Here is a 20,631-nt window from a genome sequence, read left to right on the forward strand (position 1 = left end):
TAAAGAAAAGAAATATTCCCTCAACCAGCTTCCGATATAGCTGTAGGTAAAAGCAACCCAACTAGAGAGTAACCAACACCTTAACTGCAAGACATGAATTAATTCAAGATTTGTTCAGATAGAGCAGGCTCAAAGAGATAACTCTAAGCAAGAAACAGAAATTCAGTTAGGTATAGGAATTGGAAAGACAAAAGAGAAGGAAGTCATTTTAAGTTATGGGAACAGACTAAATGCCAACATGAAAGAAGAATTAGCAAGGACTGATAGAGGCAAGAAGACAATACTTGTAATTAGATCTAGAACCAAATAAAGCAGGAGTGGGGAATACATTTAAATAGGAAGTATAAATACAGTGTGAAGAAGGGTAAGAGAGGTAGGCAAGAGAATGGGAGAGCTTGAGAGCCAGGGAGATAAGTGTGGCTTTACGTCAAGAATCAGCTAATTTTTCTGTCAAGGGCCAGATATTAATTATTTTAGGCTTTACAGGTCACATAGTCCTGTTGCAAATACTCAAACCTGCTATTGTAGCATGAAAGTAGTCACAGACAATGCATAACCAAGGGAGTGTGGCTGTGTTTCAATAGATATTTACAAAAATAAGTGGATGAGCAGATCCTCACTTTATGTGACAGGAAGCAATGAAGAAATGCAAAGTTCCTGAGGAGACTGATATACTAAGAGAAGATGCTGAGTGCCTTTAAGGCAAACTGGGTAGGGCAGCTGTCTGTATGGGAAGCTCTAGGGAAAAAGTCATCTACAGCAGCTGGAAGGGTCCCAAGGATTCATTTGGTCCCCATGTTAGTACTTTGATGTCTTTGTAATATTTTATGTCCTTTGCTGCTCATCTTTCTCAGTTGTCTATGTGTCACCCTCCTAGGATTGCCTGCCTTGTTTTGTAAAAGTATTTTTTTACTTAATCAATTTCATTTATGTGAAATTTACATACAATAATCTGTACATATTTTAAATATACGGTTCTATGAATCTTCAAAACTATATACACCTGTGTAATCAGTATCATAAGCATAGAATATTTTCTATGATCAGTATCATCATCATAGAATATATTCAACACCTCAAAATGCTTTCTTATGCCCATTTCAGTTTTCTCTCACTTTTGGCCCCAATAAATCACTGATCTGCTGTCTATAACTCTACATTAGTTCTACCTCTTAAATTTCATACATTTGTGAATTACACAATACCGGATTTCTTTTGCTCAGCATTTTTTGAGAATCAAGCATGTTATTTTATGTATAAAAATTCATACAATTGTTATTGCAGAGTAGTATTCTATTAAATGGAAAATCACAATTTATTTTTCATTTACCTAGGGATGGGCATTTGAATTGTTTCCAGTTTTTGGCTATTATGAAAAAAACTGCTATGAACATTCATACACAAGTGTGTGTGTGGACCCATGTTTTCACTGATCAAGGGTAAATACCTATAGTAAGTACACATTTAACTTTATAAGAAAATGCAAAACTATTTTTCCAAAGTAGTTGTATCATTTTACATTTCTGCTAACAACATATGAGAATTGCAGTTGCTCTACTAATATGGTTTGGCTTTGTGTCCCCAGCCAAATCTCATCTCAAATTGTAATCCTCATAATCTTCACGTGTCAAGGGAGGCACCAGGTGGGAGGTGATGGGATCATGGGGGCAGTTTCCCCATGCTATTCTCGTGATAGTGAGTGAGTTCTCATGAGATCTATCTGGTTTTATAAGGCAGTTTTCCCTGCTCTTGCTTGCTGTCTCTCACCTACCGCCATGTAAGACATGCCTCTTCCCCTTCCACCATGTTTATAAGTTTCCTGAGGCCTCCCCAGCCATGCAGAACTGAGTCAATTAAACCTCTTCCCTTTGTAAGTTACCCAGTCACGGGTAGTATCTTTATAGCAGTGTGAGAACGGACTGATACATCCACATTGACTGGTATTATCAGTCTTTTAAATTGTAGCCATCTTAGTGGATATGTAGTAGTATCTTACAGTGGTTTTAATTTTATTTATCTGATGTCTGGTGATATTGAGCATCTTTTCATGCGCTTATTGGCCACTTCCCCCTCTTTTTAATCCATCTTTGGTCCTTGGCCTCCTGTTTACTATTCACCTACCATTTCTCAGAAACTTCCTCATAGTTCCACTTCTATGCTGTTGGTGAAAATGTAAACTAGTACAACTACTATGAAAAACAGTGTGCAGATTCCTTAAAGAACTAAAAGTAGATCTACCATTTGGTCCAGCAATCCCACTTCTGGATATCTACCCAGTGGGAAAGAAGCCATTATACAAAAAAGATACCTGCGTATGCATGTTTAGGGCAGCACAATTCACAATTGCAAAAATATGGAACGAGCCCAAATGCCCATCAATCATCGAGTAGATTAAGAAAATCTGATACACACACACACACACACACACACACACCATGGAATACTACTTAGCCATAAAGAGGAATGAAATAATGGCATTCACAGCAACCTGGATGGAATTGGAGACTATTATTCTAAGTGAAGTAACTCAGGAATGGAAAACCAAACATTGTATATTCTCATTCATATGTGGAAGCTAAGCTATGAGGACGCAAAGGCATAAGAATGACACAATGAACTTTCGGGACTTGGAGGAAAAGGTGGGGAAGTGAAGGATAAAAGACTATACAATAGATACTGTATACACTGTTTGGGTGATGGGTGCACCAAAATCTCAGAAATCACCACTAAATAACTTATTCATGTAACAAAAGACCATCTGTTTCCCCAAAACCTATCGAAATAAAAACTTAAAAGAAACAAAAAAGCAAATAAATATGTATATATAGAAAAAATATTATATATATATTCTAAAAAATAAATGAAAGAAGCTTCCTCATAGTTCCTTTACTGGCATTAGTCCTCTGATATTAGGCCTGTAACTTATGGCATCTATTTTACACTCCCAATCTTGCAATGACTCTGCTTCTTCACTTACTGTCATCCTGCCCCATAGGATTACACATACTGGTAAAAATATGCACACTGTCCTGACTGGGGAGAGATGGATGGGGGGTAAGGCTATAGGAGTCTACCCTGCTGCTGGGTGCACAGTAACAGAGGCCACGTATAAGACAGTGGTAACAAGTCACAAGAGGAAAGTAAGAGGAAACATTGAAAAGGAACAGGAGCTGACATGGTGTCAGAGATGAGTACAGAGCAGGGCTCATCATCCCATATGCATTTTGGTAAAAGCAAGAAGCAGGAACAAATGAAGGGGTCAAATGGTGGAGGAGGCCAGAAAATGTCTCAGACAGTCACTGTCAGCCTATTTCTGTCAGCAGGGAAAGGAGGCTTCAGGATGCTGAAGATTCTGGGCTTTTCAAGAGAAGCTCAAAATTTTATATATTTATTTTTATTTGAAATCTCTCAATTTCTAAGTGTTGGAAAATAATTTAATTTATGGGGAAAACCCCACTATATGGGTTGAACAAAACACAGCTCTGGTCTGACTCCAGTTCTGAGTTTTCTTGTTTACCATCTCTGATAGAGAAGACAAATCTCTCCTCTTTTGTTACTAACCCTTTTGGCACTTAGATTGTGCTACTAATTTGTCATCTAAGAATTTGTACTGAACATAGTTGAAGACTGATCTCATCTGCCTGCTTAAATTGGACTAAGTTCCATGACAGCAGATGAGATTTTCTATATATTTATATTGTATATGTTTTATAACTCTATATTAGTTTTGCTTTAAAATTTCATATACTTGTGTATCACATAGTATCTGGCATATTTTGCTCAGTATAATTTTTCAAGAATAAAACATGTTATTTTGTGTATCAAGTTTATTTCCTTGTATGTCGTAGATGCTTAATGAGTACGGGAAGAAAGGAGGTTAAAAAGGGAGGCAGAGGAGAAAGGACATTGACGTTTTCTATTGTGAGAGATTAGAAAAATCCTGGTATCTACCTACAGGATCACTGTAAGCCAACAGCAATTTTTTTTAACTAATTTTTTTTTCAAATAACTCACTGCTATAATACCACGTCTGATAGTGAGATTTGCGCTAGCAAGACTAATAAAGAAGAGAGAAGAATCAAATAGATGCAATAAAAAATGAAAAAGGGGATATCACCACCGATCCCACAGCAATACAATCTACCATCAGAGAATACTGCAAACACCTCTATGCAAATAAACTAGAAAATCTAGAAGAAATGGATAAATTCCTCGACAAATACACACTCCCAAGACTAAACCAGGAAGAAGTTGAGTCTCTGAATAGACCAATAACAGGCTCTGAAATTGTGGCAATAATCAATAGCTTACCAACCAAAAAGAGTCCAGGACCTGATGGATTCACAGCTGAATTCTACCAGAGGTACAAGGAGGAACTGGTACCATTCCTTCTGAAACTATTCCAATCGATAGAAAAAGAGGGAATCCTCCCTAACACATTTTATGAGGCCAGCATCATCCTGATACCAAAGCCTGGCAGAGACATAACCAAAAAAGAGAATTTCAGACCAATATCCTTGATGAATATTGATGCAAAAATCCTCAATAAAATACTGGCAAACCGAATCCAGCAGCACATCAAAAAGCTTATACACCATGATCAAGTGGGCTTCATCCCTGGGATGCAAGGTTGATTCAACATACGCAAATCAATAAATGTAATCCAGCATATAAACAGAACCAAAGACAAAAACCACATGATTATCTCAATAGATGCAGAAAAGGCCTTTGACAAAATTCAACAACCCTGCATGCTAAAAACTCTCAATAAATTAGGTATTGATGGGACGTATCTCAAAATAATAAGAGCTATCTATGACAAACCCACAGCCAATATCATACTGAATGGGCAAAAACTGGAAGCATTCCCTTTGAAAACTGGCACAAGACAGGGATGCCCTCTCTCACCACTCCTATTCAACATAGTGCTGGAAGTTCTGGCCAGGGCAATCAGGAAAGAGAAGGAAATAAAGGGTATTCAATTAGGAAAAGAGGAAGTCAAATTGTCCCTGTTTGCAGATGACATGATTGTATATCTAGAAAACCCCATTGTCTCAGCCCAAAATCTCCTTAAGCTGATTAGCAACTTCAGCAAAGTCTCGGGATACAAAATCAATGTACAAAAATCACAAACATTCTTATACACAAATAACAGACAAACAGAGAGCCAAATCATGAGTGAACTCCCATTCACAATTGCTTCAAAGAGAATAAAATACCTAGGAATCCAGCTTACAAGGGATGTGAAGGACCTCTTCAAGGAGAACTACAAACCACTGCTCAATGAAATAAAAGAGGAAACAAACAAATGGAAGAACATTCCATGCTCATGGGTTGGAAGAATCAATATCATCAAAATGGCCATAATGCCCAAGGTAATTTATCGATTCAATGCCATCCCCATCAAGCTACCAATGACTTTCTTCACAGAATTGGAAAAAACTACTTTAAAGTTCATATGGAACCAAAAAAGAGCCCGCATCGCCAAGTCAATCCTAAGCCAAAAGAACAAAGCTGGAGGCATCATGCTACCTGACTTCAAACTATACTACAAGGCTACAGTAACCAAAACAGCATGGTACTGGTACCACAACAGAGACATAGATCAATGGATCAGAACAGAGCCCTCAGAAATAATGCCACCTATCTACAACTATCTGATCTTTGACAAACCTGACAAAAACAAGAAATGGGGAAAGGATTCCCTATTTAATAAATGGTGCTGGGAAAACTGGCTAGCCATATGTAGAAAGCTGAAACTGGATCCCTTCCTTACATCTTATATAAAAATTAATTCAAGATGGATTAAAGACTTACATGTTAGACCTAAAACCATTAAAATCCTACAAGAAAACCTAGGCAATACCATTCAGGACATAGGGGTGGGCAAGGACTTCATGTCTAAAACACCAAAAGCAATGGCAACAAAAGCCAAAATTGACAAATGGGATCTCATTAAACTAAAGAGCTTCTGCACAGCAAAAGAAACTACCATCAGAGTGAACAGGCAACCTACACAATGGGAGAAAATGTTTGCAACCTACTCATTTGACAAAGGGCTAATATCCAGAATCTACAATGAACTCAAACAAATTTACAAGAAAATAACAAACAACCCCATCAAAAAGTGGGCAAAGGACATGAACAGACACTTCTCAAAAGAAGACATTTATGCAGCCAAAAAACACATGAAAAAATGCTCATCATCACTGGCCATCAGAGAAATGCAAATCAAAACCACAGTGAGATACCATCTCACACCAGTTAGAATGGCCGTCATTAAAAAGTCAGGAAACAACAGGTGCTGGAGAGGATGTGGAGAAATAGGAACAGTTTTACACTGTTGGTGGGACTGTAAACTAGTTCAACCATTGTGGAAGTCAGTGTGGCGATTCCTCAGGGATCTAGAACTAGAAATACCATTTGACCCAGCCATCCCATTACTGGGTATATACCCAAAGGACTATAAATCATGCTGCTATAAAGACACATGCACACGTATGTTTATTGCAGCACTATTCACAATAGCAAAGACTTGGAACCAACCCAAATGTCCAACAACGATAGACTGGATTCAGAAAATGTGGCACATATACACCATGGAATACTATGCAGCCATAAAAAATGATGAATTCATGTCCTTTGTAGGGACATGGATGAAACTGGAAAACATCATTCTCAGTAAACTATCACAAGGACAAAAAACCAAACACTGCATGTTCTCACTCATAGGTGGGAATTGAACAATGAGAACTCATGGACACAGGAAGGGGAACATCACACTCCAGGGACTGTTGTGGGGTGCGGGGAGGGGGGAGGGACAGCATTAGGATATATACCTAATGCTAAATGACGAGTTAATGGGTGCAGCAAAACAACATGGCACATGGATACATATGTAACAAACCTGCACATTGTGTACATGTACCCTAAAACCTAAAGTATAATAATAATAAAAAAAAAGAAAAAAAAAAAGAAAAAACAAAACAACCAAAAAACCAGCTACTCAAGATCTTTGCTGAGCCATCTCATTGAACCCTCACACACAAGCCCCAGAGACCCCAGCTTGAAACCCATCTTGCTAGAGGTAACAACAAAAATGACCCCTAAACCAAGCCAAATTATTATTTTTTTTCTGGATATGTAAAAGGATTTTACTGAAAAGAACAGAAAAAGGAAAAGGCTCTGGAACAAATAGTAGTTTTCCCTAGAAGCTTTTCAATGCCTAACACTCAAAAATGCAGTGATCACTGTAAATATCAAAGGAAATAAGTGTGATATTGCCTGCAAAACTGAAACTTCAGTGAAAACTCAGTTAAAAAAAAGGGATGAAACAGAATTTGTTAAGGAAAAAGAGCAAGAAAACCCAACTGAATATATTACTCTCTTTACAAACATTATGTTTGTTTAACATAAACTGTAACAAAGTTTAAAAATCATTTATCAGGATTTCCAAATGGTTATTCTTTTCAAGCCATTTAGGAAGTCATTTAGTGATAAAGTAATGGATTATAATCAATCATGGTGGAATCAGGTTACTACACATGTTGAGAACTCTTTCAAATTGCATTATAATCTGATGCTTATTTTATTGCATTTTGAGAGACATAGTGTTAATATAAAAATGTCTTACATTTTTGGTAGGAATATGCCTTTACAGTAGTACAATATGTTTTATCCCCACTGCTCAAAGTTCTGTGCTTCTGGGTACAATTTATTTCCTAAACACAGGAAATTTTATTTCAACTGGCTTGTCATATAAGTCTTAAGGATGACAGTAAGAAAAGAAACAGCTTTGCCAACAAAAGAAACAATTTTGCTGACGGCCTTTTTTTCATGGGTTAGAATGCTTATTATATGCCCAATTACAAAAGAACATAGTGACTGCTTGCATAGAAAAGAATAAAGATGAGGACAGAACTGCAAAGAAGAGTTATACATGGCCTCTCTCATGAAGGAACAATCCTATTTTTATTGCAAATCAAATTTTCATAATATCAAATGGAATTGTAGCACAAAAGAATTTCATTCCATGAAAATACTTCAAACTAGACACTGATGTCAGCAAGAAGCTGCAAATGCTTTATATGTTCTTCCTCTGACAAAGTCCAAATTGGAGATTCTCTTGAAAAAAGATAGATAAAATAACGAAAGGGACTTGAATCCTTCTTGGCATCTGCTTACCGTGAAAATTTTAAATAAAAGTCTATCTCTGGGCACATAGATGAAACTTACTATTCATTTCACATTATCAAGGTAGAAAGGGTAAGCTATGAAAACCAACACAGTACCTGCAACTCGAATGAGTTAAATGAAACATACAGAATAATTTACCTTTTACATTTTCAAGCTTTTATAAGTTTTATTTCAAGTCTGACACCGTATTTAAAAAGTATAAAACATTTCATGTTCTTGGTTTTTTCTTCTTTACAAAAATAGAGTTAAAAAACTCTGGCTACTCACAGCAGCAATTTAAAAGCATAATTAGATAACAATTAGTGCTATATGACTGTAAAAATCAATAATTATAAAAATATTTAGGGAAAGTAATTATGAAAACATTGTATGCATAGAAGTGCATGAGTAAATAATTCTAGAGTTTTATGTTTGTTATTCCTAAGCAATGCCAACATTTTCTTATTGATGACTGACTTGAGAGAAACAGATTTTCAAATATTTGGATGATTCTGAATTATCTGTTATCACTCAAGTGTCCAACCATTGAAACTAAACATACATATTGCAACTACTTAAGAAAAGTCTGGAGTGACATTAGCAAGATGGCAGAATGGGAAACCCGAGACCTTGCTGCACAAAGGCACTGACTTAACAAGAACATATGTTCCAAAAAGCGTTCATGAGAACTGCAAAACCAGTTAAGAAATCATGGGACACCAGGCAAGCTCAAAACCAAGAACAGCAGATTGTAGACATTGCATTTAATCCCCAGTGGACATTCCCCCAAGCTAGCAACAGTGCTAGTGAAATTCTCTTGTGCTACAATTCCATTTGATATTATGAAAATATTATGAAAATATTATGAAAATTTGATTTGCAATAAAAATAGGATTGTTCCTTTATGAGAGAGGCCATGTATAACTCTTCTTTGCAGTTCTGTACTCATCTTTATTCTTTTCTATACAAGCAGTCACTATGTTTTCTTTTGTAATTGGGCATATAATAAGCATTCTAACCCATGAAAAAAAGGCCGTCAGCAAAATTATTTCTTTTGTTGGCAAAGCTGTTTCTTTTCTTACTGCCATTCTTAAGAATAAACACACAACTTGGGGCTTCTCCACTGGGATGGAAAGAGAAGGGTAGAATATACATCCAACTTTATAGCTTTTGAGGGGGCTACCTGTGGAGATGGTTTCTCTGTTAACTTGGCTCAGAATACTGATGGGGAGCCAGCATACTTTGGATGCTTGAGGGTTGCTGAGAACAAAAGCTTACCGCAGTGCCAGAGAATGTGAAGTACTGCAGATAGACACCAGAGAGAGCAAGGGACTACAAAGCCCCCCGGAAAGAAACTGGCAAACCTCTCTAATCGGGTAGTCACGTACACAAGCCCAGTGAAGATTCATCTCCAGAAAAGCTTTAGGAGGCCCCCAGAATCTGTAGCCAGGCTGATTGCTGAAGATCTTCCTTTGCACAAATCAAGTCTGTAAAAACTAGAGAGGTGGTGATTTTTTTCAAATGCACAAATCACACCAAAAAAAAAAAAAAAAAAGAATATAAGGAATATGAAGAAACAAAAAATGGCTGAATCAATGGAATAAAACAAATCTCCAGGTGCTAACCTGAAGAAACAGATCTATAAATTACTTAACAAAGAATTCAGGACTGGGTGCAGTGGTTCATGCCCATAATCCCAGCACTTTGGGAGGCCAAGGCAGGTGGACTCCTGAGGTCAGGAGTTTAAGACCAGCCTGGCCAACATGGTGTAAAGCTGTCCCTACCAAAAATAAAAAAATTAGTTGGGCATGGCGGCAGGCGCCTATAATCCTAGCTACTCGGAAGGCTGAGGTAGGAGAATCGCTTGAACCCAGGAGGCAGAGGCTACAGTGAGCCGAGATTATACCACTGCACTCCAGCCTGGGCAACAGAGCAAGACTCCATTCCCCCCACCAAAAAAAGAATTTAAAATAATTACACAGAAACTCAATGCACTACAAGAGAACACAAACAGAGAATCAAATTAAATGAGGAAAACTGCATGAACAAAGTGAGAATATCAATAAAGAGATAGAAACTAATAAAAAAACCCAGAAATTAAGGAGCTGAAGAATAAAACAACTGAATTGAAAAATTCACCAGAGGGATTTAACAGAAGACTTGATCAAACAGAAGAATCAGTGAACTTCAAGACAGATCATTTGGAATTATCAAGTTAGAAGAACAACAACAACAATAAAATAATGAAGAAAAGTGAAGAAAGCCTAAGGAACTCATGGGACATCCTCAAGTGGACCAATATATTCACTGTGAAAGCTGCAGAAGGAGAAGAGGGAAACAAAGGAAAATGGGTAAAGGGCTTATTTGAAGAAACAATGGCCAAAAAGTCCCCAAATCTGAGGAAAAAAATAGACATCCATATTCATGATACTTAAAGGACTATACATAGGATAAATCCAAAGAAGTCTACATGAAAACACATTAAAATCTAACTGTATATGTCAAAGATAAAATCTTAAAAAAAAAAAGAGAAAGAAAAAGTGACTCATCCTGAACAAGGGAGCTCCCATAAGATTAAGTGGATTTCTCAGCAGAGACAGTACAGATCAGAAGGGAGTAGGATGATGTACTCAAAGGGCTTGAAAGTAAGAAAACTGCTAGCCAAGAATACCAAGTCTTCCAAAACTGTCCTTCATAAATGAAGGAGAGGTGACTTTCCTAGATAAACAAAAGTTGAGGGATTTCAAGCCTATTAAACCTGCCTTACAGGATATGAGAAAGTGAGTCCTTCAAGTTGAAACAAAAGGACACTAGACAGCAAATGAAAACACACAAAAAAATACAGCACTTGTAAAGGTAAATATAATATGGCAATAGTGATGAAAAAATCACTTTTATTCTGGTTTAGAATTTAAAAGATAAAAGAATAAAAATATAACTACTAACTAGGTTAATGGATATGAAATATAAAAGATGTAATCTGTAACACTGATAATATATAATGTGTTGGGGATGTAAAGGAGCAGAGTTTTTTGTATGTAATTGAGCTAGAGCTGTTATAAATTGTTATTAATATGATATTTTATATAGTCTCCATAGTAACCACAAAGAAACTATGTATAGAAGAAACACAAAAGGAAATTTAAAAAAAGCAAGGTATGTTGCTACAAAAAATTAACAAAACACAAAGGAAGGTAACAAGAGAAGAAAATAAACAAATGAAAAATAAGATCCAGCTATATGCTGTCTATTAGAGATTCACTTTATATAGAAGAACACACAAATAAGCTGAAAATGAAAGGATAAAAATATTCCGTACAAATGCTATCCAAAAGAGTGTAGGGTTGGCCATACTTTTATCAGGAAAAATTGCCTTTAAGTTAAAAACTATCACAAGATGTAAATAAGAACATTATATAATAATAAAAAGTCCATTCAACCACAATGGAATGAAACTCAAAATCATTAGCAAAAGGAAAACTAGTAAATTCTCAAGTACATGGAAATTAAACAACACATTCTTGAACTACTGATACATGAAAGGGAAATCAAAAGAAAATTTAGAAAATATATTGAGAACATATATTGAGATAAAAACAGAAACAAAACATACCAAAAATTATGGGATGCAATGATAGTAATACTAAGAGGAAAGTTAATAGTGGTAAACACATTAAAAAAGAAGAAAGATCTCAAATTAACAATCTAACATTACAACACAAGGAACCAGAGAAAGAACAAACTTAACCCGAAGTTAGTAGAAGGAAGGAAATAATAAATACTAAAGCAGAAATAAATGAAATTATAGGAAAACAATAGAAAAAACAATGGAACTAAGTTATTTTTTTGAAAAGGTTAATAAAATTGGCAAAGCCTTAGCTAGACTAATGAGACACAGACAGAGAAAGAGAGAGGAAAAAAATGAATCCTTAATTAAAGAGGAGACATTAAAACCAATGCCACAGAAATCCAAAGGGATCATAAGAGACTAATTTGAACAATGATACAGCAACAAATTAGATACCTAGATGAAATGGATAAATTTCTGGAAATATATAACCTACCAAGACTGAATCATGAATAAATAGGAAATCTCAAGAAACCTGTAATTAGTAAGGTGATTGAGTCAATAATCAAAACCTCTCAACAAAGAAAACTCCAGGACCAGATGGCATCACTGGAGAATTCTAAGAAACATTTAAAGAATTAATGTCAATTCTTCTTAAACTCTTTCAAGAAATTGAAAAGGAGAGAATACTTTGAAACTCATATTATGAAGCCAGCATTATTCTCATTCCAAAGTCAGACAAAGATACTAAAAAGAAAGAAAGTTTTCTTCAGACCAATCTCCCTGATAAATATACATGCAAAATTTATCAATAAAATACTAGCAAGCATAATTCAACAGCACATTAAAAGGATTATACACCATGACCAAGTGGGGTTTGTCCCTGGGATGCAAGAATTGTTCAACATACAAAAACAAATTAATGCGATACACCACATTAACAGAACAAAAAACAAAAATTACATGATCATCTCAGTAGATGCAGAAAAAGCATATAACAAAATTCAACATGCTTTCATGGTAAAAACTCAAAACAAACTAGGAATAGAAGGAAATTATTTCAACATAATAAAGGCCATATATAAAAATCCCACAGCTAACACAACACTCAACAGTGAAAAACTGAAAGCATTTATGCTAAGGAACAAGACAAGAATGCTCACTTCTTTTTTTTTTTTTTTTTTTTAAGACGGATTCCTACTCTGTCACCCAGGCTAGAGGGCAATGGCACCATCTCGGTTCACCACAATCTCCGCCTCCAAGGTTGAAGTGATTCTCCCACCTCAGCCTCCTGAGTAGTCAGGATTACAGGCACCCACCATCATATCTGGCTAATTTTTGTATTTTTGTGGAGACAATGTTTCACCATGTTGGCCAGGCTGGTCTTGAACTCCTGACCTCAGGTGATCCTCCCACCTCGGCCTCCCAAAGTGCTGGGATTACAGGTGTGAGCCACTATGCCCAGCCAGAATGCCCACTATTAACACTTCTATTTAACACAGTATACAAGTCCTAGCCTGAGCAATTAGACAAGAGAAAGAAGAAGAAGAAGAAGAAAAAAACATGCAAACTAAAAAGAAAAACAAAGTAAAATTATCTGTGCAGACGACATAATCCCATATGTGGAAAACCCCAAGATTCCACAAGAAAAACTAATAAATTCAGCAAAGTTGGAGGATACAAAATCAATATGCAAATATTAGTTGTGTTTCTATCCAGTAACAATAAGCAATCTGAAAAGAAAATTAGAGAAAAACAATACCATTTACAACATCATCAAACAGAATAAAATACTTAAGAATAAACTTAATCAATGAGGTGAAATATTTCTACGCTGAAAATTTCAAAACATTACTGAAGGAAATCAAAGAAGTCACAAGTAAATGGAAAACCATTCCATATTTATGAAGACAATATTGTTAAAGTGACCATAGTACCAAAAGGAATCTACAGATTCAATTCAATCCCTACCAAATCTTCAATGTCATTTTTTGTAGAGTTCATATAAGCTACCCTAAAATAAATATGGAATGTCAAAGGACCCTGAATAGTCAAAATAACCTTGAGAAAGTAAAACAAAGCTAGAGGCCTCATACTTACTGACTTCGAAACACTTTACAAAGCTACACCAATCAAAATGTATGATACTGGAATAAAGACAGACATATAGACTAATGGAACAGAATATAAGGCCTAGAAATAAACCCACATGTATATGATCAAATGAACTTCAATAAGGGTGCCAAGGTTACACAATAGGGTGTGAATAGTATCTTCAACAAATGGTGCTTGGAAAACTGAATATCCACATATGAAATACTAAAGTTGGACCCTTTTCTTATACAATATACAAAGATCCACTCAGAATGGATTACAGACTTAAATGTAAGAGCTGAAACTCTAAAGTTAATATAGGAGGAGAGCTTCATGATATTTAATTTAGCAATGATTCATTCTTTGGATATAAGACCAAAAGCATAGGCAACAAAAGCAAAAAAATAGACAAATAATATATCAAACTGAAACCTTTTTCACAGCACAGGAAACAATCAACAGATTAAAAAGGGAACTTATGTAATAGGAGAAAATAGTTGCAAGCCATATATTTGATGAGAGGTTAATATCCATAGTATATAAATAACTCTTGCAAATAAGAGAACAAAAACAAATAACCTGATTAAAAATGAACAAAGGACTTGAACATTCTCCAAAGACGATATCCAAATAGTCAATATCATTAAATACCAGGGAAGTAAAAATCAAAACCACAAGATATTACCTTATACCCATTAGTATGGCATTTATTTTATATTAAAAATTAAAACAGAAAATAACAAATGTCGACAAGGATGTCGAGAAATTGGAACCTTTGTACACTGTTGCTGGGAATGTAAAATGGTGCCGCCCACTATGGAACATAGTACAGAGGTTCCTCAAAAAATTAAAAATAGAATTACTTTATGATCCAGCAATTCCACTTCAGGATATATATCCCCAAGAATTGAAAACAGGATCTCAAAGGGATATCAGCATATTCATGTTCCTTGCAGCATTTTTTTAAACAACAAATGAGAGGTAAAAACAACCTAAATGTCCCTCAATGAATGAATGGATAGCCAAAATGTAGTATATACATTCAATGAAATACTATTTGGCCTTTAAAAAGAAGGAAATGAAATCCTGTTATATGCTACAAAATGGATAAAGCTTAAGGACATTATGTGAAATAAGCCAGTTACAAAAACAAATACTGTCTGATTCCACTTATATGAAGTATTTAAATAGACTCTTAGAAACAGAAAGTAGAATGGCATTTGCTAAGGGTTGGTGGAGGGGGGCAGAAGAAAATAGCTCGGTGGGCACAATTTGAATTTTACAAAATGAAAAATATCTAGAGATCTGTTGTGTAACAATGTGCACACCAGTTAACACTGTTGTAGACTTAGAAATAATCAAGATGGTAAATTTTATGTTATGTGTTTTTAACACAATAAAAAAAGGAGAAATGCATTGATTTTTTTCTACCACCTTCCTACGATTAAGAATGGCTGAACCATTACTAAGGCTTTTAAAAAAATCACTCCTGATGTGAGACAAAGCATGGAAAATGTATGCTCAAAAGAAATAATTTTCCAAAATTTGTGGATAGGCGAATATCATGCTTTAAAATGAAAATGGTATACATTCTTAAACTTAATTGCTTTTGTGAACCCCTAAAGAAATAATAGAGAAGCCGGAAAACTGCTTATTTATTTTTTATAAGTTTTAGCAAAAAAAATAGACGTGCAGAAAAACCAAAATAAAGTTTATGCATGCAATGAGAAGTAAACACAATTGATTAAGTCTGAAATAGGTTTTTAATAGGATTATAGATTTTAATGGGCAACTTTCAAAGAAGTGATTATAAATTATTGCATTTAATTATTTAAAAATGCAAACATAGCAACTTAGAGAAAGGCAGGTGCTAAAATGATCCCTAGATGTTCCAACTACATCTCTAATTTTGTAATTTACAGAAGACTGTATTTAAGATATGAGTTTGAGAATTTTCACTGCTGCTTCACTGTTGGATCAGAGTCAACATCTTGCTTGTGGACCTGGTGCTGCCAACTTTCCCTCATTTCCCAACCATTTGCTGTATGGGCTGTCATCCCAAAGTTGACACTCAGACTTTAGATTCCCTGAATTTTCAGGAGCCATCCTCATGATCTTTTCTAGCTCCTGGAACTCCAGACCAAGCTAGAATCCAGAGCCTGCATGTATTCAGAAAGAAAGGTTGCACAATTTTTCTATGTGAGTAATTCTCAACTTTGGTTTTGAGATAACCCAGAACATTTCCAATTATCTCAAAAAACAAGGTAAATGTATCCACCAAAATGTACAGCTACACTTCACTTAAAGAATTGCCTTTTAAGATGTTTTTAGTTGCCAAATAATAAAAACTACACTACAGTAGTTCCATAATTCAATGATTGTTGCAGCAGCTCTTCATGAAAACAGCATTTTTATCCTCAAAATAATCTAAAAACAGGCTTCAGACATCCACAAACAATAGATGCCAATTAAAAACAAAAATAAAATCCTGTTATTTCTACCAAATGTTTTATTCTATTTCTGACTTAAATATTAATAAGGAGGTTGAGCAAGATGGCAAAATAGAAGTCTCCACAGATTGTCCTCCCAACAGGAAAACAAAATTGAACAATTGTCTACACAAAAAAGGACCTTCAAAAGAACCAAAAATCAGGTGAGCAATCACAGTATCTGGTTTTTACTTCATATCACCAAAAGAGGCACTGAGGAGTGTAGGGACAGTCTTGAATTGAATACACCCCCACCTTCCCCATCTCCTGGCATTGGCCACGTGCTGAAGAGAGAGAATCTGTGCACTTGAGAGAGGGTGAGCATGGTGATTGTGGGACTCTGCATTGGCACTCAGTGCTGTCCTGTCACAGCAGAAAGCAACACTGAGCAGAACTCAGCCAGCTCCCATGGAGGGAACATTTAGTCAAACCCTGGTGATAGGGGAATCTCCCATCTCAGCAGTTGGAACCTGAATTCCAGCAAGCCTTGCCACTGCAGGCTAAAGAGCTCTGGAAAGGTTGTCTAGGCCACAAGGACCACAATTCCTGGATAAGGAATTGTGCGGGGCTTGAAACCAGTGGACTTGGGGGAGCACATGACCTACTGAGACACCCAACTGGGGTGGCCAAGGGAGTACTTTCACCACCCCTCCCCTAACCCCAGGCAGCACAGCTTATAACTCCAGGACGGACTCTTTCCTTCTACTTGCGCAGAAGAGAGGGAAGAGTAAAGAAGACTTTGTCTTGCAACTTGGACACCAGCTCAGCCACAGTATGATAGGGCATTAGGCAGAGTGCTGAGGCCCCCATCTCAAGCCCTAGCTCCCAGACAACATTTCTAGACACACCCTGGGCCAGAAAGAAACTTGCTGTCTTGAAGGGAAATACCTAGTCCTGACAAGATTCACCACCTGCTAATGAAAGAGCCCTTGGGCCCTGAAGTACTCCTTGGTAGCCAGGAGTACTCACCATGAACCCTGGGTGAGACTCAGAGATGTGCTGGCTTCATGTGTGACCCAGCATATTCCCAGATGTGGCTATGGGGAGAGACCCCTTCTGCTAGAGAAAAAGAGAGGGAAGGGGAGAGGGGACTTTGTCTTGCAGTTTAGGTACCAGCACAGCCACAGTGGGACGGAGCACCAAGTGGGCTCTTAGGATCATTGATTCCAGGCCTTGGCTCTTGCACAGCATTTCTTGAACTGCCCCAAGGCAGAGGGGAGCCTACTGCCTTGAAGGGAGAGTTCCAGGCCTGGCAATATTCATCACAAGCTGACTAAAGATTCCTTTGGCCTTGAGTGAACGTTAGCAGTAGCCAGACAGTATTCCTCATGGGCCTGGAGTGGTGGTGACCATATGAGAGAGACTCTTATGCTTGTGGAAAAGTGGTGGGGGAAGAATAGGAAGAACTTTTTTCTTGTGACTTGGGTGCCAGCTCAGCTGCAGTAGAATAGAGCACCAGGTAGATGTGTCAGGAGTCCTGACTTTCTGATGACATCTCTGTACACTCCTAGGCTTCAGGGGAACTCACTGCCATGAAGGAAAGGACACAGGCTTGGCTGGCTTCAACACCCACTGTAGAGCCCTGAGGCTTTGAGCGAACATAGCTGGTAGCAAGGCAGTGGTTACTATAGGCCTTCGATGGGACCCAGTGCTGTGCTGGCTTCAGGTATGACCCAGTGCAGTCCCAGTGGTGGTGGTAACAGGGGTTCTTGTGTCACTCCTTCCACAGCTTCAGGCAGCTCAGCACAGGGCAAAATAATTTGTTTGGGAGGAAGTAAGAGAAGAGAACAAGAGTCTCTGCCTGGTAATCAAGATAATTCTTCTGGGCTATATCTAGGACCACCAAGGTGGTGCCTCTGCATTAGGAACCCCCTAATGCAGATATGACTGCAGTGACCAAAAACTTAGACCACAACACCAAAGTCACTTCGAATACCTGGAAAGTCTTGCCAAGAAGAAGAGGTGCAAACAACCTAGATGGCAAAGACTACAATAAATACCTACTCTTCAATGTGCAGACACTGAAGAACATCCATAAGCATCAGTACTGAAGAACATCATAAGCATCCAGGAAAACATGACCTCACCAAATGAACTAAATAAGGTATCAGGGACAAATCCTGGAGAAACTGAGATAGGTGACCTTTCAGACAGATAATTCAAAACAGCTGTTTTGCAAAAACTCAAAGAATTTCAAGATAACATAAAGAGGGAGTTCTGAATCCTATTGGATAACTTTAACAAAGAGATTGAAATAATTGAAAAAATTCAAGCAGAAATTCTGGAGTTGAAAAATGCAATTGACATACTTAAGAATGCATTACAGTCTCTAAGCAACAGAACAGATCAAGCAGAAGAAAGAATTAGTGAGCTTGAAGGCAGGCTATTTGAAAATAAGAAGAGGAGACAAAAGAAAAAAGGATGAAAAACAATAAAGCATGTCTACAAGATCTAGCAAATAGCCTCAAAAGGGCAAATCTAGGAGTTATTGGCCTTAAAGGGTAAGTAGAGAAAGAGGTAAGAGTAGAAAGTTTCTTCAAAGGGATGATAACACAGAACTCCTCAAACTTAGAGAAAGATACCAATATATAAGTATAAGAAGGTTATAGAACACCAAGCAGTTTTAACCCAAAGAAGACTACCTCAAGGCATTTAATAAACTCCCAAATGTCAAGGATAAAGAAAGGATCCTAAAAGCAGCCCAAGAAAAGAAACAACATGCAATGGAGCTCCAATACATCTGGAAGTAGACTTTTCAGTGGAAACCTTACAGGAAAAGAGAGGGTGGCATGACATATTTAAAGTTCTGGAAGAAATAAGCTTTTATCCTAGAATACCATACTCAGTGAAAATATCATTCAAATATGAAGGAGAAATAAAGACTTTTCTAGACAAACAAAAACTGAGGGATTTCATCGACCTGTCCTACAAGAAATCCTACATGGAGTATTTCAATCAGAAAGAAAAGGACATTAATGAGTAATAAGAAATCATCTTAAGGTACAAAACTCACTGGTAATAGTACACAGAAGAACACAGAATAGTATAACACTGTAACTGTGGTGTGTAAACTATTCTTGTTCTAAGTAGAAAGACTAAACAATGAACCAGCCAAAAATAATAACTACAACAACTTTTCAAGTCATAGTCAAGACAGTACAATAAGATATAAATAGAAACAACAAAAAGTTGAAAAGTGAGAGAACAAAGTTAAGGTATAGTCTTCTTTAAAATTTTTTGATAAGGAGCCTTACTCTGTCTCCCAGGTTGGAGTGCAGTGGTATGATCTTGGCTCACTGCAAACTCCACCTCCTGGGTTCAAGTGATACTTGTACCTCTGCTTTCCAAGTAGCTGAGATTACAGGTATGTGCACCATGCCTGGCTAATTTTTCTATTTCTTTAAGTAGAGATGGGTTTCATCATGTTGGCCAGGCTGGTCATGAACTCCTGGCCTCAAGTGATCCACCTGCCTCAGCCTCTTGACATCCTGGGATTATAGGTGTGAGCCACAGCACACTGCCTAAAGTGTAGTCTTTATTAGTTTTCTCTTTGTTTGGTTGATAGTTTGTTTGTTTATGCATTCAGTGCCAAGTTATCATCAGTTTAAAATAATAGGTTATGAGATATTATTTGCAAGCCGCCTGGTAACCTCAAATCAAAAAATATACAATGAAAACAAAAAAGCTAGAAATTAAAATAGACAACCAGAGAACACCACCTTCATTAAAAGGAAGTCAGGAAGATAAGAAAAAGGGAAGAGAAGACCCTAAGACAATCAGAAAACAAATAACAAAATGGCAGGAGTAAATCCTTACTTAGCAATAATAACACTGAATGTAACTGGACTAAACTCTCCAATCAAAAGACATAGTATGGTTAAATGGATATAAGAAGAAGACACAATGGTGTTTTGCCTACTAGAAACACACCTCACCTATGAAGAGACACACAGACTGAAAATAAAGAGCTGGAAAAAGATACTCCATGCAAATGGAAACAAAAAAGAGAAAAGCAGCTATATTTATATCACATACAATAGATTTCAACACAAAAACTATAAATATAGACAAGGAAGGTCATTATGCAATGATAAAGGAATCAATTCAGCAAAAGGCTATAATGTTTGTAAATATATATGCACCCACCACTGGAGGACCCAGATATATAAGGAAAATATTATTAGACCTAAAGATAGATTGACCCCAATACAATAATAGCTGAAGACTTCAACACTCCACTTTCGGCATTGGATAGATCATCCAGACAGACAATCAACAAAGAAATATCAGACTTAATAGGCACCA

General features: G+C 36.7%; 1 protein-coding gene across 1 annotated transcript in view; it reads right to left on the reverse strand.

Moving 5' to 3' along the window:
- The window catches only part of DCHS2 (dachsous cadherin-related 2), a 269,592-nt gene that overhangs the window by 42,345 nt on the left and 206,616 nt on the right, over positions 1–20,631 (reverse strand). The gene's annotated exons all lie outside the window — the stretch shown is intronic.

Source organism: Symphalangus syndactylus, chromosome 4 (assembly GCF_028878055.3).
Source record: "Symphalangus syndactylus isolate Jambi chromosome 4, NHGRI_mSymSyn1-v2.1_pri, whole genome shotgun sequence".
NCBI lineage: Eukaryota > Metazoa > Chordata > Mammalia > Primates > Hylobatidae > Symphalangus > Symphalangus syndactylus.